This window comes from Eurosta solidaginis, chromosome 3, assembly GCF_040869045.1.
Source record: "Eurosta solidaginis isolate ZX-2024a chromosome 3, ASM4086904v1, whole genome shotgun sequence".
Taxonomy (NCBI): domain Eukaryota; kingdom Metazoa; phylum Arthropoda; class Insecta; order Diptera; family Tephritidae; genus Eurosta; species Eurosta solidaginis.
The window spans coordinates 285077095-285082056 of NC_090321.1; positions in this window are offsets into that span (position 1 = coordinate 285077095).

The following is a 4962-nucleotide window of genomic DNA, read 5'->3' on the forward strand; positions in this document are numbered from 1 at the left end:
AGCAAAATTTGTCGAAAAATACAAGTCGGACATTTCTCAAAGCTTTGAATGCGAAATAATTCACTTGAAACACATTTACGAAGCAAATTTTGATAAAGGTCTGTCGCCATTGGAACTGCCAAATGCCATCTACATATGTTCAAAATCTGTATACGATTTCCCCAACATTTGTGTAGCTTTACGTATCTGTTGCACTATACCTGTCACTGTTGCTAGGGCAGAACGTTCCTTCTGCGTCCTTTCAAGAATCAAAAACTTTCATAGATCGTGTTCATCTCAAGAGCGATTTACAGGACTTGCCACGCTTTGTGTTGAATCTGTTTTGGCAAGACATTTAAATTTTGATATTATTATAAAAATTTAGGGCGAAAAACGCAAGTAAAGCCACTCTTTGATATCCGAACTTTCTATATTGAATAATTAAAATATATAATCATCATTAAATTTATCAGAAATGTATTAAAATGTTACCAAATAACTAGAACAGATTATTTGAAGCAATATGTGGCTGTTAAAAGAGAATTTTATTTCTACGTTACAATAAAATAGTATAAATAGTAAATATTCTGTGTTAATTTTGTTACGAATATTAGCAAAACTAAGGGGTGATGCCATCTCTAAGCCGATGCTAAGCAGCGCCTTGCATGCACATCCATAAATCAATCCTTATGTATCTACATAAACGATCAATCAATATGTCTACAAATATGTAGGTACAGGCAGCTGAGAGCAACGCACAAGCACATGCAGATATCTTATCTGAAATGCTCTTAAAGGTATGCAATTGTGATTGGGGAAGTGTCGCTCACACATACAAGCGCATGGGGTATGAGAGAAGCTATAAAAATTATACATCTGTAGTTGTAGCTGAGAAATTTATAACTAGTAAATTCTGGAATTAGAAAAGCCTAGAAATATGCAACGAGGAAGTCGGACAGTAAAAAGGGCGACAACAGTGGAGGCGAGGGATCAGTTTCATTTAAGCTATCAGTCAGTTTGGTTATTAAGCAAGCTAGTTGCAAAGTATAAGTGTTATTGCGAAGTACTTTAATAAAGGCCATTTTTCCATTATTCAATATTGGAGTTATTTATTCAACAGTTTAGCGATACGAACGTTAGCAGAAGTTTGCAAATAAGGGGAATTGCAGTAAATTCGTTACAATTGGTGTCAGGAGAGGAATTGTTGAATAAATTCCGAAGACTTCGAATACAACTTGGACATGCCAAAGTTAAGTGAATTGAAGATCCAGCAACTGAAGAAGGAGTTGGAGAGCCGTAGATAGAATACAACCGGCATTAAACTAGAACTTCAGCAACGACTACGACAGGCAATGGAATTAGAAGGAATTGACGTGGAAGAGTACGACTTTCATCTTGATGGCGAGGAAACAACAAAAATGGAAGAAACACCGTAGACAGTTACGAGCACAAATTTGAACATAATTTTAACTGCAATATCTGCTTAAACAACAACAATGTCATCTCAGCTGGCAGAACAGAAGACATATATGGCATTTCAGCTGGAATCACATGAGACACGTATTTCAGAAATGTCGACACAGATTACATCAAAGATGGAAACACAACTGAAAGAGCAAGAGGCGCGTATATCATCAAAAATCGAAGCGCGTATGGACGAGAAAATAACGCAGTTTGAAGAAAAATTCGAGGCAGAGGTGGATGCTTTGAGAGGTCGTATACAGGAATTGCAACTTAATCGCCCAGCAGTTTCAACGAGTAATCCAAAGGTAAAAACACCATCCTTTGACGGTTCTGTTCCTTTCCAGGTTTTCAAGCTACAGTTTGAGAAGACCGCAGCAATGAACAACTGGAATGCGGAAGATAAAGTTGCTGCACTGTTCGTGGCATTGAAAGGGCCTGCAGCGGAAATCTTACAGACGATTCCAGAGTACGAACGGAACATTTATGAAGCATTGATGGGTGCTGTAGAACGACGTTATGGAAGCGAGCATAGAAAACAGATATTCCAAATTGAGTTGCAAAACCGCTACCAAAAAGCAAATGAGACATTGCAGGAGTTTGCTTCAGATATTGAAAGATTGGCTCATCTTGCAAATGCGGACGCACCCGTGGAATACACTGAAAGGGTAAAAATCCAGAGCTTCATAAATGCATTACGAGATGTGGAAACGAAGCGGGCTACATATGCGAATCCAAAACTAACATTTGCTGAAACGGTATTGCATGCACTGACTCAGGAAACATCCTCACTTTTGAGTAAGCCAGCGTACAAAGTTCAACGCTCTGATTCAAGAAACAGCGTCGCTTCTGTGTAAGCCAGTTTTCAAAGCACGCCGTGTGGAAGTAGAAAGGCCAGAGTGGGTAGACGCCATATTGGAGGCGCTGAAAGGGTCGCAAAAGCGGAGTGAAAGAGTTATCAAATGCTCCAAATGCGGAAGCCCGGTCACATTGCACGTCATTGCGATCTTGGTCCTAATAGTTCCAACAATGTGGGTGGCCGTAAACGCAAAATTGGAGGAGATGAGCAAGAGCGTGTCAGATGTAAAGAACGAAAACTTGCCCCAGCTATTGAATGTCCTGTGATATCTGTGTCGTAAATTGGAAGAAAATCGAGCAGTCTTGCCGTCGAAGGGGAGCTGGATGGCAAGGAGCGTGTACTGACTGTAGATACGGGCGCATCTCATTACTTAATCCGATCGGACTTGGTCCACAGGAGAGTAAAACCGTTACCTGGAGCAAGGTTGCGTACGGTCACTGGCGAGTATAACCAAGTCCAAGGAGAAGTGGTATGTGAGGTATTAATTGGAAAGGTCATGGTTCTACACAAATTCATTGTGGCGGAGATTGTTGATGAAGTCATTGGGAGTGGAGTTAAGTGGTTCTTATAGCGCATAATCTTTCTCCCCATATCGATCCTGATGTCATGGTCAACTAAGAAGGACCAGGATATACCACTTAACTTTAGTTTGGAGAAAGGGTTGATGGATCGAATGGGCCAAATAAAGCGAAATTAAAAGTACCTGTGAGAGAAACACTGGCATTTGCAAAACCTAATGGACGCACTAAAACGACTGAAAGAATTTTCCAGAAAGAATGCAAGGGTGGTTTCAAGCCAGCGCGCACTTCTGTTGGGAAACGTCGGAACGATACTGAGTATGTGAAGCCAATCCGTCAAGAGCCAGCTCTACAAAGTAGTTCATTGGCCAAACAACAGAGTGCGAGGGAACGATCAAGGATAATGAGTAGTAAGATGAAACGCAGCTACGATGAGAACAATAATACGGAAGGTTTCTTGGAGGGAGATTTGGTACTGTTATACAACCCTCACCTTCGGAAAGGTGTTCCATCCAAGATTCGGTGCAGTTGGGAAGGCCCGTACAAAGTTGTGAAGAAGATAAGTTATACCATATACCGCATACAAACCACTGGAAAACCACGGATTAGAAGAGTGGTGCATTTGGAGATGCTAGCGGCGCTTAGATCGGGAGATTTGTCTGATCGGGACGATCAGACTTAGGTGGAGGGCAGTGTTACGAATATTAGCAAAACTAAGGAGTGCTGTCATCTCTAAGCCGATGCTAAGCAGCGCCTTGCATGCACATCCATAAATCAATCCTTATGTATCTACATAAACGAATCAATCATTATGTCTACACATATGTAGGTAAACGCAGCTGAGAGTAACGCACAAGCACATGCAGATATCTTACCTGAAATGCTCCTAAAGGTATGCAATTGTGATTGTAGAAGTGTCGCACACACATACATGAGCACGGGGTATGAGAGAAGCTATAAAAATTATACATCTGTAGTTGTACCTGAGAAATTTATAACTAACTAGTAAGTTCTGGAATTATAAAAGCCTAGAAATATGCAACGAAAAGGTCGGACAGTATAATGGGGCGACAACAGTGGATGCGAGGGATCAGTTTCATTTAAGCTATCAGTCAGTTTGGCTATTAAGCAAGCTAGTTGAAAAGTATAAGTGTATTGTGAAGTACTTTAATAAATGCCATTTTTCCATTATTCAGTATTTGAGTTATTTATTCAACAGTTTAGCGATACGAACGTTAGCAGAAGATTGCAAATAAGGGGAATTGCAGTAAATTCGTTACAATTTTATTGTCAGCTCTTAGTCCAAAAAATCATTTAGTTGATGTGGCAACAATTTTATTTGGTGTAATCCATCAATAATTATTAATGAATGAGACGTCATTAATTCAATTTAATCAAATGTATTAGTGGATTTTTTATAGAGGGTCCTTAAATTGTTTAGTCCCGGGCCGGATTTTCTCTCTATGGCCCTGTGTAAGAGTTTAACCTATTACAGTACCCAGATCTAAGTTGAGATAAAATGACGCGCGTTTCCATAGGGAAAGTGCGTTCCTCTTCTGCTAGTTCTGGATATTTTTCTTTAAGTGCTGGATTCGCCGGGTAATTCCTTGCATGAGGTCCGACGCCTGTTTGTGGATATCACTGATCCCGATATTTTCGGACGCGTATTAGCGAGCGCCCACGTGGAGTGGTGGTAGCGTGCTTCACCGACCACACCGAAGATCCTGGGTTGAAGTCCCAGGCAAAGCAATATCAAAAATTCGCAAGCAAGATTCTCAATTAGAAAACAGTTTTTCTAAGCGGGGTGCCCCTCGGCAGTTATTTGGCAAGCATCAAGAGTTGGCATATAACATGTAGGTCCCGTTCCGCCAATGTGTTAAATCGAATTCTCTATTAATCGAACTATTCGAATATTTTTAAGAGACCTAGTGTGTAGCAGCATGTACTTGAGAGTCATAACTTAACCATCATTAAGTGTAAGTTTTTCAAAAGCCGTCAATAGTTTTTCAGGAAATTTATTGACAGTACCTCATCGGTCACCAAGAAACCGGTTGCTTGATGTTAATAGCGGAGGAGTCACTGTCAAATTACCCCTGGAGCGAGTCCTCTTAATAATACCACTACGTTACTAGTAAAAAACTAAAG